Below are 21,808 nucleotides of genomic sequence, written 5' to 3'. Positions count from 1 at the left end.
TTAAAGAAAACACAGTTACTTCGTCCTCTACATTTTCCTCTTGTGGACAATGATAAACATGTAGCAATGTGCCCATCTCATTATGCATTTTCGAGACTGTTTTTAAATTAATGTTCTACGGTGCGTGACCGACGAACGCAATCAAGTATAATCACGAAACAGAGAATTTTGTCAATGTCAATTTTGTGTCATTCAATTTATACTTTTCCTTCGACAGCATCAACTCCTAATGACATTGCTGAAAAGAAATGCTCTGATCGAATGATCCGCTCGATCGGGTACTCTGTTGAATATCAAGTCCGAGTTGGATGAAACGGACGGTCAAGTATTTTAAGTCAGAGAATTTCTGCAAAATATATGAATGCCGCTAAGGTAAACATACGTATGCCCATATTATGTGTCAATGTTTCTAAACAGTTTTTCTCTACTTCCTAGACAGATTTGCTGTTTGTCTGTACGAATTGAACGTGTTTTACGAGTGTCCGACTCAGTCGTGGGATTTATTAAAAGGAGCGGGAAATGCATAAAGGAAACATTAATTTCAAACTGGTTGATTTTTTTCTGACAAAACAGGCGAGACATGATTCATTTCGATGAGAGATGGAAAAACACAGCGTTGTCGGTATGTTTTTTTATTAACAAATAAGCCCAAGATGGCCAGCAGCAGTTCTATCTGAGAGGATTTTCTCCCTCGAGGATTATGTATAAATATAAATTCATGCACATTCTGGGAAAGTTTTGCGCATGCTTGCGGCCGGGAACCCTTCGGAGCTCGCGAGAAGGGTTTTAAAGTTTTCTGTCCTTTTAGTACCCTTGAGCTGTAATTTATTAAACTGATCAGGTAATGCCAAGCAATGTCAGAGAGAATTTATCATGTCCGTAGGATTTTCAGTGTTCTTACAAGTACGCAGAGGTCACTCTTAGGCTAGCATCCTAAGACAAAAATGCGAGCTTGAAAACAGATTTTTTGGTCGAATACGTTTTTCCTGTTTAAAATATAAGAATACAACCAAAACCTCCGTTTTGTGTTTGCGTACCCAAAAGTAATTATGTAGACTGTGGGAAAGTTACTTTAAAATTTGATTGACACGAAGCCGTGATTTCGCGGGATGTGTTTACTTGAATGTGTAAGCAATTCTGATGAGCTGGAGATCAATTTCAAAAATAATAACGTCGAGTGACGTAAGGAGATCGGCCAATTAACTCCAACGAAAATGTTGACTTGTATCTCACGCTGGCTTGCCTAACCAATGGCACACCCAGGATATGTCGTTTATGGAAGGGGCTAAAATTTAGGGAAAGCTTACTCCCCCTCCCCAAAAAAACAATAGCTCTCGATGCTCAAGTCCCCCCCCCACACACACACACACAAACAGAAAGTTTAAGATGCTTTATTGAATCTTCGTTTTTCAGAAAAAGGGTTTTCATTCAACCTCCAGGGCGGGACTCAAGCACCCCGAACGCCCCCAATGAGCGTATTTTTTGTGGATATCTCGTAAATTGGCACAAGGCCCACATTCAACACTTCGTCAGGGCATGGTACGGACATTTTTACAGTGATTACAGCAAAGGGAAAATGCATCGAGACTCGTTGCGATGCGTTCGAGTGCTTTCAGTGTATGTATCGTGAGGCTTTGGTAGAGCAAAAGAAGTAATTGGCGTTGGCAACAATTAACTTCTTGAACTTACTGTATGTTGACCCTTTTGGTATATGCTATCTCTGGATTGTATTAGTTTTATTTATAGCCCCAGTTCAAGACTAATAATGTCGAGGTCTTTTTAGGGCATGTGTCCCCTCCCCCTCAGGAAAAAGGGCCGATCAGTCAAAACAGAACATATCAACTAGACAATCTATTTGATCATTATTTTACCCTTACTGCGTCGGTTGCAAACACTATAGAGTATTTCCAACCTCATAATATGACGTGTAAGGATGTCATCACGGTGGAATAAACTGGAATTCATAGAGACTTACCTGCCATCTATAAGTGCCCTTTTCCCCCACCGCATCTCGCCAGCATTTCTGCCTTCACAGTTGATAGGTGGCGGGGGGCACCCACCCCCTGCACAGTTCCTTGCTAGGCACACCACCAGTAACGTGACCAGCAGCCAGTACGTCAAATGCTTCGCAGCCGGTAACATTCTGCGTAGGGGGGGAATAAACACAAACAAGACTCCTGAGAGTGTGTACGGTTTTGAAGTTAATACAGTCACAGTGCTGGTGTTTGGAGCTGACAATGTGTCTCAAGCGATCGTGTTTGTCTTTAGTTTTCACCCAGCAGCGTGTAACTGGTATCGCAACTAGGTGTTGACGACGAAAGTAGGTTCCCAATCTCGTGAATGTAGGTGTTGCCGAGAACGATTTTATATAGGCCTACTGTTGTCACGAACTTGCTTCCTTGCAGAGGCCAGATAATGACAACCTCACTGTCTCCTTTACAGATCTGTCAAGAGGCAGTTTGTGCCGAGACTTATAGACTTTTCTGGTTGTACGGACGGGCGGATGTAACTCCCACGAGCATGACGAGATTTCCGGTAGGCTGGCTTTATTTGCCAGGGCGCGCGCGCATTTTCAGTGATAACACTCCCCCACGCATGCGTATATACGGCACGATTCTAGTCTCGGCTCGAGCCGTTTGTGGAATGCCATAAGGTGACGTTGGGTAATGGACAGCGCTTACGATAACTAAAGGGCAAAACCAGTTTCCGTGCTATTTCCCCAGATGTTGACTTTTGGCAAGATCTCTGGGGAGTGCAATGTCAGCGTGCCGGGCCAAAGTAATTTTTGGGATTTCGAATCTCCTTAGTCACCAGGGAAATTAAACCCTGAAGTGGAATTGATTCTAGGCCATGACAACATGCTGTATTTGCCGTCCATCGGGGGGGTCATTAATTTTACTTTCTACCCGCGGTTGCCATTACTTGTGCTGAGTCTGCGTCTGGGAATCTTTCTTGTACAATTTCAACATCCAATTTCGTATAAATGAGTTTTATGAATAACTTTTGCGTGCTGGGACTTCTTACTTTTTCACCACAAAGCAAAAACAATATGCAAGATCAATTCGCTCTTTTTTCACTTTCACTTTTTTTTCAAGCATTTTAAGATAGTTGCATTTTGGAAACCCCATGTGTAATCTTTCGAGAGGTCGAAGGTTAAGGATTTAAATCTCAATCTAAATCTTCGTCTACCTCCCTAGAGGACCGACAATCTGATATGTTGCAATGTCGTACACCTTTCGACAAGATGTCACAGAGGACAATAGAGTTTTTCTCAGTGACATGAGCTAAATAAATAACTAAATATTGCCTTCGAATGTACCAATATTCACGAGATAATAGCGAGTCCCTCTGTCTAATATTTGAAATGAGAAACGTCTGTTGAACCCACGCCCATGTTTTGGTTTATTCCACAATACCAGCCCAATTAAAGATACGCCACAAACTACATGCATTTCGTGTTTGGGATAAGGACTAGGTTGAATCGATGATACACAATGGCCCACTTGCTAATAGAGTTTGAGCGAGCCACAAGACATTAAGAGAATCAACGACAAATCATGTGGCATTCTTACAATTCTTAACCAACAGAATATGGTCCTCAACGTCTTTGACGTAATTGACAAGGCCTGCGCTTCGCATCAATCAAATACAATTCGGCTTTTAAGGCAAGTCGAGTAACGTTACGAGACAACAGTGGACTTCCTTTCCCAATTCCAACTATACTTGCGAATTACCATCACGAGTGCTTGAAAAAATATCTGTCGAGACAGCCGAAATGAAGACAAAAAGAAATATATATAACGTCTTGAAAATGGCTTGAAAGACTTGAAAACAACATGGACACTGCAAAATGGCACCATTGCGTTATTATTCCAGATCTGAGACTGAAAATATGGAAATTTAAAAGACCCTGGGCTATTTACAACTCTACGCCTCAGCTGCGACTGAGTGTTTCGATTGTTGGAACCAAAATGGTGGGTTATGCGTCAGGGCACATGGACAATTAGCACACACGTGCTGCATGCTGTACTTCGCACATAATGAACAGCCATTTTGGTTTTAAGTTTGGCGCTTTAGACTCTCCCATTCACATACATGTCTGCTCTATGCTGTCTTGACACACGTGCTTCTCAAGACGGGGCTCCTCTAATCAAATTGAGCTGCACTCAACTTAATTCGCTATCCTTCACGAGAAAAAAAATCGCTGGGAGTGAAACACTGACATCGTTATGACTGACAATCTTTTTTTTCAAATCAATCGTTCCTCAAGGACCTATCTTGCAACATAGACACAACCTTGATGGAGTTAACTTTTTTTATTTGACTAATAGAAGTGGAAGGGAAATTTAACGAATACAGACGCGCATAGGTTGTCTTTAAGGTTGTAATGATTGGTTGAGAATCGTTCGAGAGCTGACAGCACAAATTACGATGGAAAACGCAAGACACTGGCTATAATGCCATTAGAAATGGTGACAAATGTGACTGTCACATTCCATGACTCAACGCGCATTCTTAATCTTGTGCTCTCACTGTTCTGAGCAACGAGACTTGCGCAGTGGTTAGCCAGGAGCCTTTATACCTGGAGTCCAATAATTGAACACCAAATCAATTGTTATGGGTTATAACATGGGTTTATAACAATGGTTTATTCGATTCCGCCTATTTGTTGAAAGCGTACGTCCATAAAGAGAATCAGTTCAGATCATAACAAACGGTAGTATTAGACCCACGTGTACATGTTGGATTAGTTCGCCTCGGTATCTGGCCCGAATTAAGCACTCAACATGTCCTGAATGGGCACCAATGTTCCATTGGTACTACCTGCCCAAGGCATGAGTGGCCATTACCGTGTCGCTGGAAAGCACCTCCATATAAGCTTGGCGTTCCATATTCCGGCCCTGCTCGGTATGAAGTTAAAATGAGGAAAGTAGTTAGTTTTATCAAAAACAAAATAATGCCCTTTTCCTTTCTTATTTTGGACAACTTATAAATATCTTGTTCTAGTGTCTTTAGCAGTGATGTCACAAATATCTGAAGCAAAAAACAAGTGTCGCAGAAAGCTGCAACAAACATAGATGAGTCTCATTTGATTCAGAATGACTGCACTGAAAGTTGTCCATAACATGGAATTCTTTGATAATATAAAATCGTATTATGTTGCTTTGACTCTGAAAAAGAATATTAGGCAGGAAAGCATGGAACTTTAGAATTACTGAATTTAATGCACAAAGGTTAGATGTAAAAATTATTTTTAGATGTCATTATCAGTCAGAAAGGGTACAGCTTGCTACTTGAAATTTTGATATGTCATAAATTGCTTTGGATTATGTAACTTTGTAGTTCAGACCAAAGATTTATTGCATTGGTTGGTATTAAACTTTGTTTGCTATCGTATATGGTAACTTGTGTCACTTATTAAATTTTGCACTTGAGTCATAGCATAAATACCATATTTGCATGATTTCATTGCATGACTCTAAGCTACCCAGACTCGGTTGCTGTGCTAGTATTTTTAGGACTCTGTCAGCCTTCAGGTGCTCAGACTCAGTCAGCTCTCAAGTGCTAAGACTCATTCAGCTCTCAAGTGCTAAGACTCATTCAGCTCTCAAGTGCTAAGACTCATTCAGCTCTCAAGTGCTAAGACTCATTCAGCTCTCATGTGCTCAGACTCAGTCAGCTTGCATTGTGCCAAGACTCAGTTAACCCTCAGATCCTGCTCTTCCATAGGGGGAGTAAAACACAACTCTTGGTTCCAACCTCTACTTCGTCAGGTGAGGAGCTGCGAGTAATGCTAGCAATGGTGAGACTACCCCTTGAGCTGGGACTATCTGCAGATACGTTGAACGATTATTGGAGATTCCAGTCTCTCTGTTCTGTTGCACACGGAGATTCTTTCAGCAGTGGTATAGGACACCTGAGTTGGAACTTGGGCAGTAGCACGGGTGCGGTGTGTTTGAAATATCCGCTTGAACTGTCTTTTAATTGTTACTGAAACCCAAGGACAGAATACCAACAACCTCAGAAGCCTAGTTCACACATGTTCATGTGCTTGTTTATTCAAATTGAGCAACCATTACTCTTCGCACAATAATTTAATGAAAAGTCGTTTTAATTGGTGAAATTAAGATCGGTGACCGACCAAACTACTTTGCAGGGAGACAAGCAGCAAATTTGTAAGAAACAAAATACAGATAATTAGTACTTTTCAGTCTAAGATTAAAGTCGGCCACTTGGAGGTGAGTTCTGACTGATTCCTTGATCTTGACAGAAAAGAATCATTGGCTGTCATCAAAGCAACAAATTCACCTGCCGCGGAATCTACGCGCAGGAAATGAACAGATAACAGGCCTCTGAAAGCCAGTGTTTGGTCGGAGAACCTCCCTCCCTATACTCTCTGTCAAGCTCTCATTATCGATTCCGGCAAGCAACCTGTTAACGAGCCAGAGTAATGCCACAGTAACGCGTTGGACGCACTTACATGAACGTGTTGATTGCCCGAGCTAATGGTTTGACTGCGTGATGAAACATGACTCTCACGCTGCGTTAATGGGGCCGGTGCGTCGCTGAGCCGGTGTGGCGGCAAGCACCACGCACGTGACGAGGCAATTTCGGGCCTCAGAAATCCCCGGCAAAACTGTTTTCCCAACCGCTAGATTTATCAACATTATCCAATACCTGAGCTTGCTTTAATCATTTCAAATGGTGCCCTTCACAGACAATTTCGGCCGGTGGGTGTACGTCAGAAAGTACAGCGGTTACGAGGGACTCCACGAAAACGCCAAGCTCCGAGACCTATCTATTCCAAATTAATTTCCGGTGTTGGAGCAACACTTTAGCATCATCACCAGCGTTGCGCAAGGAGAAAAAAGCTTAAAAACAACCCAAGAGCCAGGAGAAAAATGTAAAGGCACTTCCTACTGGTTCAGACCAGACAGGATATTAAAGCGGCTCCCTTCAGCAACACAAATGCCAAACTCAACACTTCATTATGCCACCGTTTTGTGGTACAAGTGTGCGCAATGCGAAATGAACGCGTTGTAGATTCGCCGCAATGATGTGCCTATTTGGTTGGTGAATTTCTTCCTACATTTTCTTAAAACCCTTCACGTCAAGTTCAAACACCTGTCTCTGCTTTCACACGTTCGGTGCTCCACACATTTTGTTTGTTCTGATGTCAAGCCCAGAGCGTCGCCAACACAGACAGACTAATTTGCACTATGATATACCTTCAGGCGGAAGAATGTTGTGGTGTAGTATACCAGTGCAGTCTACACCCATTTTAACGACTATTTTAACCCGGGGCCAAACTAGTAAATTGGAAAGTCTTGCACTGGCTCGGACTGGCAATGTAAATTCAGAATACCAATTTCTTTCGGTTGTAAATTCTGTAAACGGCTAATAAAATATACCGTTAAAGTTAAATGTCGTACGTGTGTCTGTAGACAAAGAAGGTACCGTATACGACGAGTAGTTTTAAAGACCTTCCAGCAAACTGGTCAATAATTATCGATTTCTCCTGCAGATTCTGATGACTTCAAGATTAAAGTTACTTGGTCATTCTTCAAATACGTTCTCCCTGTTACTGGCACAAGACTGATTTATCACCTATCCTTGCCATTTTACGTCCAGGATACACAGCATCGTGAATCAAACATTGGAAGAACGAAGTGGCACACAGCAATGGCAGTGTTATTGAACGACTGAATTAAAGAGAGCTACGTATCAACGGTATAAAGCAAAGTTATATGGAGCAGTCTTGTCGTTTTTCAGTAAGGGGGCAAAAAGCTTATTGGCGTAAGGGGGCAAGGGGGCGCTTGCCTCCTCCCCCAGTAGAAAAATGAAAAGGACGAACAGCAAAAGAAATGAAACTATAAAGAGATGAAAGGGGTTGAAAATCACCCTTTTGATTGAAAAAACTTCGAAATTTATCCACTTCCACAAAGGCTTTATCAGTTTGTTGGTGATGGGTTTTTCCCCTCCTGGAGAATTTTACTCCTGGAAAAAGTACTTCCCCCCCGGAAAATCCGTGCATTATCCGTGAACATTTAAGCTGTAGTCGATTTTGACGAATGTTGTGAGAATTTAGATACTCTCCTGGAAATTGTGCTAAAGGTGCGTTTCCAATTGTGAAGTTTATTGAAGCAAAAACTTTTCAAGTTACTGAAAACTCAGTTTCTTCAGCGGCTTTAGACCCTCCAAAGCTAGAACCATGTAGAAAAACAGATCAATTGGCCGTGTTGCGTATGACCCACATCTTAGAAACAATGGTACTGCGCCAAACCGAATACGATGGCCACAAAAAGTTAATCATAAAAGCCAAAAACTGGACCTCAGTGAAACAGGAAATACAGACACTGCATCACTTCATGAGCAAAGCCTACGATTTCGTTGTTATTCATTGCTTTTCATGGTTATACGGAACTTTACCAATTTCAAATGGGTGGGATAGCCTTGCAGACGCTCGAGGGACCCGACTTTACATAGCAGCGAGACATGGTGCCAGAGAATAATGTCGATTTTCATTGCATCAAGTATCAAAGCGGCACTGTTTTAAGATTTTTCTTCAAACCGCACTGCGCATGATTTGCCCGCACCAAGAGACATGCCTCTCTATATACTTGGGACAGATGCTAAGACTCATGTATTTTGGCTATAGCCTAATCGAAAGGTCCATATACTGCAGTGGCTCCATAGGCCACGTTCGAGCGACGACTATAGTTAACTATAGTTGGACTCGCGCGATCAATTGCCCTAACGATGGGTGATTGAACTATCCAGTCGACCATTTGGAACCACGCCCTTGGGCAGAGTCGCAGGTTGATAGCCATTTTTTTTGCAATTAGGTGCACAAGGAACCTCTGACATGAAAGGATTCTGCGAGATCATGGATGCAATGTGAGAGACGACCGCAGGCAAAATGTAACAATGGGTAGGCCTGTTACAAACTAGTTCGAATGGGGTAGTTCAGAGCTCTCTTGGGAGAGTAGGGCCAACTTCAGACTTTTGAACCAAAACAGCTGTTCATTACGTGTGCAGTGCAGCATTCAGCTATTGTGTGCTAATTGTCCATGTGCACTCTGACGCATAATCCACCATTTTGGTTCCAACAATTGAGCACTTATGTCGCAACTCTATATACAGCTCTGTGGTATCAGTAACAAGAAGCCGTTAACTAGTGGTCAAACTAAAGTTCCCAGTGCACCTGGACTTGCCCCCTTACCACAAAACCATGCAAGCTTTGATAAACTTAGTGTGCAATGCACATGGGTAGCAACACCCACAGGCGCCGTTCCATGTGCACGTCAACATTTGCGCCAAGCGTTGCGTATCTGTCTAAATCGCTCCCGATGTGATTTTGTGGGCCGAACGCAACGCACAGGTGTGTTGTGTTAATGGCGTTAATTTCTGTGTCCTTAACAGTGAAACGCATGAACGCATCGTGCATGCAACGCACCCAAAAAACGTACATTATGGAAAGGCGCCTTTACTGCTTGAAGAGGTAACGCGTGCGTACCACCTGCTACGCGCGAATACTGACCCACCATAGTAATTATTCCAATTTCTAGTCCATAGAAGTTTGGGAAACCAATGGAAATATAACTCAAGCCCTGAGGCTGACCCCGACATCGGAGGGGACAGGTTATGACCCGGTACTAGGTTAAATCTGCAACAATCAAATCAGGATTTTGGAGCCAAACTTTTCATCTGACTAGCAGGAGATGGTGAGGGTGTTAATTGGGTCTAAGCTCCCATCTCTATCTATACCAGTGTAACTCATCCCCCACCCCACTCCAACCCCGTCAGATCTCACCATCTAGCTGTCTGCTAATCATTCCATAGGCTACTCAGCATTGTTTGGCATTGCTCTTTTAAATCTTGCCTCCGTTGAAACAATTACCGTGACGTCAAATTGTAAATGACATCATAGACGCCAAGAGAAATCTACCGCAAGCTATATAAATGCTCTAGCAGGCTCGATGGTTAATTAGTTATTTCTCTTGTTTCATGTCCTTTACGTGTAGCTCAAAGCTATCAATATTAACGATCAATGCGATATGAAAAGTAGCCGATGGCGATAACTTCGTAATTAAACACAGTGCATCTCTGCGCCAGGGAAGCGTAAACCCGTTATTCACAAGTTAGTACCACGTTTCGTCGGCTAATAATGGCCCGAGCATGTGATACGGCATTTGCTAGAATTTCACCTATGTCTTGAGCATAACTAGCATGTTGCCTCCTTCGTGGTTTCAAAATGATCAGACATCCATCCATATGCCAAGAGGTGGCATGCTGCTCGGAGGCAAGATTTTCAATTTCAAAATAAGATTTGTACCTTCAATTTCCGCGGCAGTAGCTGGGGTACAACACCTTTCCTTTTGTGCGAAACAGGCAGGGGCTCCTTGGTTGACTCACTCACTCAGCAACCACGGAAGCAATGGCTACAAATTTTAAAAACTCATTTTTTCTTTTATCTTCTTAACAATATTCACGATCAGAAACAGTGATATATCCAGCAGGGAGACAGAGTAGATCTTTCTCACATGGCCATTACCATTTGTATAGGGCGGTAAAAGTTGCAGAAATATCACCCACGGATTGGTGTCAAATTTTACAGAAAAATGTGTACTTGCCATTTGCCCATTACTTTTACAAAGAGGCGTATTTTTCTTTAATTTTTAGTAGACGCATTCATTATTTCACGTTTTTGTACAATTAGTGAAATGACGACCTGTCACAATTTTACTAGCATCTGGAAGATAAAAATACGACTGCGAGAAAGAGCAGACCCTGTTATGAGTATAGTCTCTTTTGTAAGAGGAAAAAACATGCGGGAGAATGAGTGCCGGTTGCACCGTTTATTCAGACGCTTGACACGAAAGCGGCTCGGCAGGCCTAATTTATTATGAATAGAATTTCAAACAGAATGCCCGCGCACGCATGTGCACACGCCATTAATTTTGGCTCATTGTGTGACCAGAAGATGCAATGTCATGAAAGCCCCGTAAGTGAATATCCATATAACCATGGCCATCAGATCCAATTTAAAAGAAAATGTTTCCTTGAATAATGTGGCGCATCTGACACTGGACTTTGCTAGGCCAACATAACTTTGGACAGCGACGCTTGGTGGTAGCACTTAATATTTTGCGTGATTTTTAGCATGCGCAACACTTCTTCCAAAATTTAAGATTTTCCTTGCTGGCACCAAGACTCCGAAAAGCACTATTGAAATGCCTGATTTTTAAAGGAAAAGCAGGGTAATTAAGTTTTAAAAATATCCTGGCATAAGGTTTGATTCCTTTTAATAGGGCCAGAATGCCGTTGGTACTAGACAAATCTGTTGATGGAAACGTCCAAAACATTTCTAGGAATTCTTTTCTGGGTAACTTTCCAAATTCAGGCCCTCGCAAATTAAAAGTAAATCCCTCTAAAATATTTGCCGCCTCCCAAAGACACAGTGTTACCTTTTAAAAAGGGTCTACTGATGACATCTAGACACTTCCAACACTGCAGAAGTATCCCGATTTTCCACAGAAACGCACGGTTATTAAGCACGAAATTCGCAAGCTCAGTAGCTTAAATTTTATTCGCTATTTGCACAGCCTCGTAGAACATACAGCTGCGTGGTTTATAGCCCGCGGGAATCGCAAGCGAAATGGTGTCCGTCCTTTTTAACTTGATGGCCGTCAAATACAGCGGGAGCCCAGACACAAAAAGACAAAAGGAATCTAACACAATCAGGTATTATTGGGTTTGCCATTAGCCCAGCTGTATTCAAGCTTGATAAAACCCACCTGTCCTGGCGAATGTTGACGCAAACTCTTTGTGAAAACAAAACTGAACGTGCACATTTTCGTGATCGGCCGGAGAATCTTTTTCACACCTTCGTTATTGGCCTTCGATCTGCGTGGGGTATATATATTTTCTGCATTTGGCCTAAAATTAACGGCTATTGTGTGGTATGGCACGCTGGAATGAGCAAGTTTTTTCTGTATAGGCCGCTGTATGAGACAATTGAGCCCAGGTGACATTTTAAGCGAAGGACAGTCCACAATGAAAGCAATTATACCGTAACGTTCACGGACGCCAACGTCATTTATTACATCGGTCAACGTCTTTCGTGCGAACAAAGAATATGGTGGCCGAAAGTTTCTCTTTCAATAGAATACTGTTTAGTTGTTTTCTCTTCATGTACTGTGCTAAGGCTGGCTCAACTTTCACGAATTTGCCACGATTTTTGCCTTCGTGTTCGTTTTTTTTAGGAACCGGCCTCTAGGCGTAAATCGCCTTCACCTTCTCAGCCCGTATCTTGCTTTGGTGTATACCTTACATTAAAAAAAAATGTGTCTCTCAGTGTCTATTTATGTGTGTTTGTTGTTCTAGCTTTTCCTGTAACAACTTCAGCTTCACAGAACTTTCCATTTTAAAAGGAGAGTGTATAACGACATATCCTGAGTGCAAATCTTCAAACAGACCTTTCTTAACAAAAACTTGGAAGATGGAAAACATCTTTCACAAGTATAAGAACATATCTCCTGTATGCCAAATAAATCATCGATCGTACCATGATCTGACCATGATCATGATCTCATTTTTTGACGAATTTGGGTTTTTTGGCATTTTCTTGTTATTCATGATGAAATCTTTATTGTCTGAAATCTTACAGGTGCTTAGACAGCGCCTTTTCACTTCCACGAAGCGACTTACACAGTATGGTATTTGGACCTTAAGCGATACCTTTCGATGTCATTTGAAGTTCAGTCATTCGGAACCAGTCTTTAGCGATCTTTGGTGCCATTCGCTGGCTGAACGTTGAACCTTAATAGAATTTCTGTTTCTGTAACACAAGTATATCCCTTGGTTTAATCCTTAACGTTTGTGGGATTCGATAATTTGGTTTCAGGCTGCCTGTTCAGATCAAAATAACGCTTTATTTGTTTGGTTCATGGCATTTTGTGCTTTGTGTTTCTCTTTTGTAAGTTTTGATTTAGTAAACCAGTTCAGATAAAATTTTAAAGTCTACACAGTTAAAAAGTAACTAAACGTAATGAACTGTAACAAGCTATATTCAGTTGCCATATTTCTGTTTAGTATTGCAAAGCATACAAAAACCTCAAGAATTATTTGTTACATACTGCAAAAGTAATGACAAGACATGAACGACACTGACTGATTCTCTCGTCGACTTTATTTTACGTTAAAAAAATCATACAAAACTTTTTATGTAAAATCCTAAATTGGACTTAACGAAAAGCTATTTATTACTCAACAGGTTTACTCCTTTGCAGTATTTTCCCTCAGGACTTATGGGAAAACGATGAGACTTATAATTCAGTGAATTTGTAAAACTCTATTTGCGCGAGCCGAGATCTTTTAAAAGTAAGTCTGACATTTTAATTTTTACCTAAGGCACAACTGTTTGTTTGTGTGCCTTTCCCCTCAGATTTTTGATGCATTGATGCTGGCATTCCGCATCATTGAGCCAGGAGCTGTTTCCCAGCTGTTACTGTATTCATCTTCTGTCTACTTCTTTTACTACTGTCAATGATGTCCTTTAATTAAAGTTATTATGAAACAAATGTGACATTTGGTCTGCTTCCTTTTCTAATGTCATTTAAAAGTCACTGATATCCTTTAATTAAAATGATTATGAAACTGATATTTGGTCTTCTTCCTTTACTAATGTCATTTAAAAGTCACTGATATTCTTTAATTAAAATGATTATGAAACAAAACAACTCTGATATTTGGTCTACTTCCTTTACTAATGTCATTGCAAGTCAATGATATCCTTTAATTAAAATGATTATGAAACAACTCTGACATTAAGTCTACTTCCTCACTGTGGTCATTCAAAAGTCACTGATGTCCTTTAAAATGATCAAGAGACAACTCTGATACTATTACTTCTTGCACTGTTTAATTTACCTTCAAGTTTATGGTAAACTTTGAGGTTAAATTGAAGACAGAATAACTGATAATGGTCAGTCCAAGTCAAACATTCAGACAGAAGTCTTACTTATCTTTTTAAAAGTCTTTTGTTAAACTTTCTTTCCGCCCCTTGAGTTTCTCTTAAATAGGGCCTTTCCTGATGAGCTATACAAAATCTACGTTGTATAATACAACAAATTACAGGTACATGTATAAAGTGACCCCGTGCAGTTTTCACCTTTCAAGCATTGAAAAGTGGTAGATTTCTTTAAAATTTAATTTAATTTTTTTTAATAGAGGCGTTCAAACCATCTTCAGAAAATTAACCCCGGGTATAAATGGAAAAATAAGTTCGAATGATGACAAGGTAAACCTTGAAAAATAACAAAAACAGAAAATAAGTGTTCGACTAAAGCTGACTATATAAAGGAAACGGCGTCGATGCATCCATGATGTATCCATGTATTTCAATTCTTGTTGATAGATGGAACTGCCTAACAGTTTCAGCCAGAATGAACTGCCAAACTGTTATTATCTTAGTCTTTTTCCGGCTGTAGTGGAAACGAGTTTAGTTATTCAACTGGAATGAATTGTTAAGTTAATCCACGACTTATTTGCACGGATGTAGTTCTAATTGCCAACAATTTATGACCACCCCCCCAAAAAAATCTCAGCGTTTTCCTGGCTAGTTGCCACAACATCTACTATTGTATCCCGGTCTCAATTGGCTCATAGAAGCTTTCGTGTAAACTATTAATGCTGAAGAGGTGAACGTCGTTGATGGCTGTAATTGTGGAGATAATTTGAGCAGGCCCTTTGTTCACAGCGGCCCAGCGGCCACGCGCAATCATCACTGATTGCTTGTAATTTAATTGCACTGAGGAAAATTAGTCGTGTCCCGTTAGAGTAACGTCACTGAGCGTGTTGTGGGGTATTTTCTGGGTTGCTGATTTAACCCTATTACGCGATCGTTCACCTCCCTTTGATAAACAAATAACAATTTTTGCGACTGAAGAGCTGTGGTTGTCAAGAAGCAATCCGCCAAAAGCGGAATCACTCGCATGATTTGCCCTCTATGACTCGGGAACATTCTAACGACAGTGGTTTATTTTTTTATTAACGTGCATTGCTTTAGTTTCAAATTTAATATCATAATTATTGATGTTGTTCGACAGTTCAACTTCCCTTTTACAAAGTCGTTAGAATTAAGAAGAACTCCATAATCAACATGAAATATTATTGACATAAAAGGTATAAGAGATGCATGACCGCATAATGTCAGATTATCAAGGACGAAGACTGCGTCTTTGGTTTTAAACCTGAATTTCGGGGTTCGCCTGTCCAGTTTTTTTTCCTGGAGTTTAATTCTTTAGATTTCTTTCAACGATGTGGATAAGCATCACTGGTAAATATCATAATCAAATCAGAGCTAGCTACGGCGCAAGAGGACCGAACCGCTTTATTTACCACGGAAAAAATCAATACACTGGAGATCAATGGCATTTTTAGTTTTGCCGAAAATGTCAGTGGGGTATAAGCAACCTGGATATCTTTCCCTCGAAGTGGGATTATTTTTGTCCTTTTGCTCCCGTTTCGTCGAAGGTTGAATCTCCACAGGTGGCTTTGTTAAAAAAATATTCTGAGATATTCTGAGTAATATTTTGATTGGGAATTCGGTGCCCGTTTTACTCCGAGGGTTCATGTAAGATACTTTGAAATGTGGCAAAATACCTTTACTTAGGAATATCATCTTTTGATCGCAATCATGTGAATCTGTTATAATGCGAGGGTTCTTTGGAGTGTGTGGAAATTATGCACGTCTCTGTTCGTTCATCTGTTCGTTCAGATGTTAACAAATTTTCTAAACGTTTCAGAATGTTAAGTCCCTCAAAAGTTGTGTTTCACAGTGTTTGTAAATCGTCTGCACACAAACGTCTTGCCGAGAACCACTAGAGTGGAACTGATTTGTCGAGAGAAGACGAAATTCGGGTTTAAAAGCAGAAGAAAATTTCAATACAAGCGAATTCTGTTGGACAGGGAACAGCAGCTCAACATAGGTCTGCTCGGAACCAGCCCCTCTTGAAATCGAAAGAAATGGTGTACCAACAAGAGTGTATGCGTATAAGGCGAATACTCTACCCGCTGCACGAACCTGACCTGACGCGTCTAAAGAAAATGTATTATATCTAACGGTAATCCAAATATTCGTCGGAATGGAGCGCGGGTGGGTAGACAAGAACCTATCAACGTTGGTTTAGGTAGGGGGACTTTTCTCTGTTTCCATTAGGGCAGGTATTTGGGGTTGCCGCGCACACAGGCAGGCCAATTGATCGGGCTACCCGAAGAAAAAGTAGACGGCAAACAGCGAATGTTGTTTACCTAGGATCGCGTCATCGCCGATAATCGAATAAAGTGCACCCGCACATTGCATGCCACCTGTGGAAACATTTGTGCATGATCGCGTCCCGGGCTCGCCCAGCCTTGGTATTTTCACAGGGTTATCCTATTAACATGATTACGGTATCCCCAATATTCCTGGCTCACTGGCTCGAGTGAATATACAAGGGACGGGGAGAACCGGACAAGAGGCCCCTGTGGGCATTCAGAGCTAAGATCTTGATGCGTCCAAGATACATCGTTAAATTGTTTTGACAAGCACCTTTAGGCACATATTTGTATATAGTGAATAAGCGACCGCGATTGTTTCTTATGTAAATTGTTCTCTGATACATTTCTACTTTTCACAAAAACTGTTTTGAAGATACAACCAGGAGCAAAGCAAGAATGCGTAGGAACACCTGTAAGAAGAGGATGCATTGATTGATCAAAACTTCGTTCTGTTCAACATCGGACACTTTTCCTGGAAGGTGTGTGTATAAAACCGAGCCGACTGCTGCTGGAAGCTTGGCTGGAAGAACAATGCGTAGCAATCTCACGAAATAAACTAGATACTGTTATTATTTTGTTAAGCGCTGTGGGCGCACAAACTGTACCTTGCCACTGCAGCATTACTAAGACAAGCTACTGGTAACAGGAGTCACGATGTGGACGAAAATGTTCAAATTGAGGAAGATAGACTCTCGGCACTTTTCAGTATGCCATGCATCACTAGTGCGGTTAGTGCAGTGGTTTTCTCCTCGCTTTCTATCTCAACAGGGGTACGGGCGGCCCAATGATTAGGTTCTGTAACTCCCAGTCATAGGATGTGGGGTTTGAATCCAGCGATTGGCAGACATCATGCCTTGAGCAAGTCACTTTACCCCAAATTGCCTCTCTCCACCCGTGCAAGAGTACAAAGGGTCTGTGAGGGCGTAGAAATTATTGCGTTTACGCCTCAAACGGTGGCATTATGAATGTTTCTATGCTCACTGAACAGGGGTACTGATGTGCAGCGCCTTGAGCGCAACTGGTCGATATGTGGGCAATAAATATCTCCATTGTTATTATTTTGTGACTGCAATTCGATGTACAGCCAAGTGGACCATAAAATTTTTGCCCGTCGTTCCTTACTTCGTTCCTGGACAAACTCTCCACCTGAGTTTTGAAACCGCTATAAAATTAATATGTCTACAGATTCTTTGGTTTCTCATCCACAGGCTGGGCCCAAGGGAAAGGACTGGTGTGCATGGTCGAGCTGTATCGAGCACTGTCTGGCCACATGGAATAAACACAAAATGGCAAGAAAGAACATGGAGTCCCTTGCGGACTAAAGGAGTGTGAACGAGCATATAATTTCGAAGCTGATGAATATTTAGGGTGTCTTTAAAAAAGGCTGGTCGTTGTCATTAAAAAAAGAAGAAGTGCAGACAAGACTTCATTTCAGATAATAGCCAAAATGAAAGTAATTTTTGCTTATGCTGATAGTTCATTTTTCTGCAGTGAAAAAAAAAATTGTTGCGTTTCATATACTTCCATAAACTGTACCTAGCATTGAATCCTGAAAGTGAAACGTGTCACTTCCTTAATGCCAAATGAAGGACTTCACCACTTACGTTGCCCATTTGCTACCCCGAGACATCTTCTTTAATTGTTTGAATGTTGCCTTCGTTTGTAAGATGGACATATTTTTGTCCCCTTCATTCATTTTGCTTACAGATGATTGTTCTCTTCTTTCTTGCAATCCACGTCAATGTTATTTTATTGAATATTCCTTCAGTACTTATTCATTTATTATGGGCACATTAAAATATAAATTTATGTAAATCTTATTACGTTCTGAGGTTTTGATTCAGATGACATTTTGAAGTCCTAAAACGGTTGGTTTCAAGTAAAATTTAGCATGATGCATCCTAATATCCTCAATATAAGCAAAAAAGTATTACATATAAAAAGATACAAATGCAAATGGACGCACAACAATGAATGACACAGATGTATTATAAATTTGATCCTCTTCTTTTGGGTTATAACTTGGTTTTTCAAAATAAATCAACGTCTGAAATTACATTGCCTTTAAGTTCACAACTTCACCAACCCCCCTGCAAAAATTTGGCATCGAGAACATTTGCATGCGGTTTGTTGAATTGACATCTGGAACTGTGCTGATGGCCAAGGGCATAAAAGAAATTAAGACAAGCTACCTGCATGGGATTGATGAGATTTGCCGTCGAAGGTGGCAAGCCACACTTATGAGTTGGCCTGTATCATATTTTTCTTCATCTTTCCAAATGACACCATGTCCCCCCTTTATACCCTGGTACTGGGAATTAAAGACTGATGCAAATGGTGGTCTGGTGGGCAGTGAAGACAAATTAAACAAGAAAGAAAAATGGTTGATTTGACAAGCTTTGGGGGGACATAAACCAGAAGGCCACAAATAATGCAAATTGCCTGCTTTTGTCTCATCAATTTCGTTATTCGTTTAGCGCATGATGAACATTTCGCCCCCATGACGGTTCGGGTCTTTGCAGCAATATTGTATTCGTGTTCAACCGCTAAGGTTTCTAATTATCTTGAATTATCTGCCTGATCGATAAAGTGCCATGGCCTGTCAGGTTGGCCTTGTTGGTTTCTAAATTTAAAATAAAAAAGGAATGGGGGAGTGGAAACAAGATTCGGTAATTGAATTTTTAGGGAATGAGCACAGAATCGAAAAACGGCAAGAGTTAGCCCAGCTGTCCTTTCGGGAGGAATATTGGGCTGGACGAGTAATGTTAACACACCAGAGGCAACATTTTAGGAGCGGAACAAAGGAAGGTGCGAAGTATTCATTTCGCAGGATTTTAATCAAAACGTGCGGAGGGGGAAATGGGACGACATGGTGCACGAGACTCTCTGGTGGATTTTAGCGACTGTCTGCTCCGTCGCATAACAGCAAACTCTTTTGGATTCAAGCGCTGAAGGTGTCAACAACATGTACTTTAGATACAGCGAAGAAACTAAATGTTCCAACCATGCCGTTGTCGTGAATGTACACGTGACGCAAAGACTGTCTCAGAAATTTGCTTTCCTTTTTAAAGAATTACCCCCACACCGATGCTTCGATGCGCTAAGCACCCACGTTCTTGGCTCGATTTAGTATGCAACATCAAGGTTCTAATCAATGTGGTACTTTTGATATCCCAGCTGTCGGCATAGAATCGATGTTGCTCACAATGTGCGACAAGTAGAGAAATAAGTTCATGCAGACACAAAACGCGATCCTCCACAACCAATTCTTTTTGATTTCTCATTTGACCATAATGTTGCTTGTATAGCTGGCACTTTATCGCGCGCTTCTCATAAATAAATACAGTCGTTTTCAGGGTGGCGCTCGAGTCCTACCAGGTGCCTGAGATGTTGCCTTTGCGCAGTGAAGAGATAGTCAGCATCGTTAGGCATGCACATTCTGCACATTGGTAATTCAGGACTAGCCCATCTCCCACCCCCGAACTCCCTTCAGTCGTATTCCGCCCCTTTGCATTACATGTGTAGGCTCACCATGGCCCTCCATAGAAGAAAAACGTAAGGCCGCTCCTTATCTCCGCCCCAATCAAACCCTGGGTGCGCTGATGCATGTAGCATGCCTACAGTAAAAAACAGTGCCTGACGATAGCTTTTTACAATTCTTTCAGTTTCTATGTTAATGATTATTTGATTCTTATGTGTCTATTCGATAGTTTTCTGTGTTGAGATTTGACGTCGTATGTTGCAGCTGGTACATCCGGAGAAGCACATAATTCTGGGCCCAACCCAGGCAGACGTGTGTGCACGACAGATGTCTTAGTTCTAGGTCATATAAGCACTGTAAGGCTTTAAAAGAGGATAGATTGGCAAGTTTCGGAAAGTTATGAGGGATCTTTTGTACCGTATCCTCCTTCCTTTCATCTTAATTCTCCGTTGGTCGTTTTCATTTTTGCCGACAGACCATGATTTTTCCGACAAAACTAACTAATGGGGGAGTGTGAAACCCCCAACACCCCCGTAGTGACGCCCATGGGTTGGTTTATATAACAGGTCTTTGCTTTGCAAATGCAACCTCACTTCAGTCCGATATAGCTACAGCAAGCAGAGTGCACAAGTATAGCACAAGAATAATCGCAAGATTAAAGCATGATATGACCCATTCCTTAAAGTGCAGCGTCAACTTCTTCTGCATGCTCTGAAAATCCTAAATTTGCCATTGAATGTTCACTTTCAATTATAACACAAAATCAAACATTAGGCCCAATGGCCCGTACAATCATTGGAGATTTCGGCTCCAGAGAACTCAACATATTGCCACTTTCCATAATGGACAAAAATAGAATGCATCCTCACCTTTAACCTTACGAATTTATTTCTCATTCAAAGTATATCCTTACCCTTTTACCCCATTTTCACATGTTCGAGGAGCCAGTAAATCATCGCGTCGGAAAAATGTTGTCTTTCACACCATCAGTAAAATTATGTGTTTTATTCGTGACGAGTGCAACTTACCTTATGCGTAGGGCCTTTTTCTTTGGGTACCACTTCGATGAAATTCGCTATCTTTCCTTGATCAGCAGTTGACGATCTAAGCAGAACTGTGCCTTAGACCCCAACGATTTTGTAGCTCCAACGTGTGCAACGGTTGTCCACGTCGGTGTCTTCTTTCTTTCTTTTGGTTGCCCCTTTTGATCATAGAAGTGTGTGTACAGAGCAGACAGTCTATATTGGCTGTGTTAAGCTACACAGTTCGAAACAAACCCACGGGTACGTATAGTCGCTAGATGCGTTCCCGATGGAGACTTCATCAGTTGAAGCGAACTTTCCTCGATCGTCGCTGCCCACGCGCACGATCCGAGTGCTCATTACCTATGATAAGAAACACTACAAAGAAGAGAAAGGACGAAGTGGCGGTGTGCACGCGGTGGAAAATTATATTAAAGATAAAATCTCAAGTGTTTCTTGGTCGGTCCTTATTAATGACGCTTTTCACTATTCCAGGTATGTCTCGCATAACCGTCTACATTCATGTTTAAAGAAAGTGCAGGCAGTGAGTTTGGTGAAGTTACAAGATAGGGGGACAGTTTTTTTAAGAGTTTGAGAAAAATCCGAATGATACAATCATCCTTAGGTTGGATATGTAATTTTGAAAATCGGCACAGTGCATTTTTTACCTTAAAACACACCCAAAGGCAGGCGTGATTAGAGGGAACTGTGCTGTGGAACATTTACATACGACAATTTTTCTCAAAGAATTAAGAAATGTAACGACAAAGCAATTAAGCCAGCCATAAGTTTATTTGGTTTGTTGTTGCTGCATCTGCTGCTGCATCTGCATCTTCTGCTGCTGCTGTTGCTTGCTGCATTTGCTGCTGCTGCATCTCCTGTTGCTACTGCTACTGTTGCTGCTACTATTGCTGTTGCAGCTGCATCTGCTGCATCTGCATCTGCTGTTGATGTGGCTGCTACTGCTTTTGTTGCTACTGCT

The 21,808-nt window shown here is 41.3% G+C and overlaps 1 long non-coding RNA gene across 1 annotated transcript in view; it reads right to left on the bottom strand.

Moving 5' to 3' along the window:
- The window catches only part of LOC110987613 (uncharacterized), a 49,347-nt gene extending 28,219 nt beyond the window's left edge, over positions 1-21,128 (bottom strand). Inside the window, exons 1-2 of the long non-coding RNA XR_002599311.2 lie at positions 20,833-21,128; positions 1,976-2,143 (exon numbers count right to left, since the gene is read on the bottom strand). This is a non-coding gene — a long non-coding RNA (uncharacterized LOC110987613). The remainder of the gene's footprint in view (positions 1-1,975; positions 2,144-20,832) is intronic.
- Between the last annotated feature and the right edge of the window lie 680 nt (positions 21,129-21,808).

Source organism: Acanthaster planci, linkage group LG08 (genome assembly GCF_054643075.1).
Source record: "Acanthaster planci isolate LZ-2023a linkage group LG08, COTS_SCS, whole genome shotgun sequence".
In the NCBI taxonomy this organism is placed as follows: domain Eukaryota; kingdom Metazoa; phylum Echinodermata; class Asteroidea; order Valvatida; family Acanthasteridae; genus Acanthaster; species Acanthaster planci.
The sequence above is the reverse complement of the archived record's forward strand: the minus strand, read 5'-3'. Positions and strand labels throughout refer to the sequence as shown.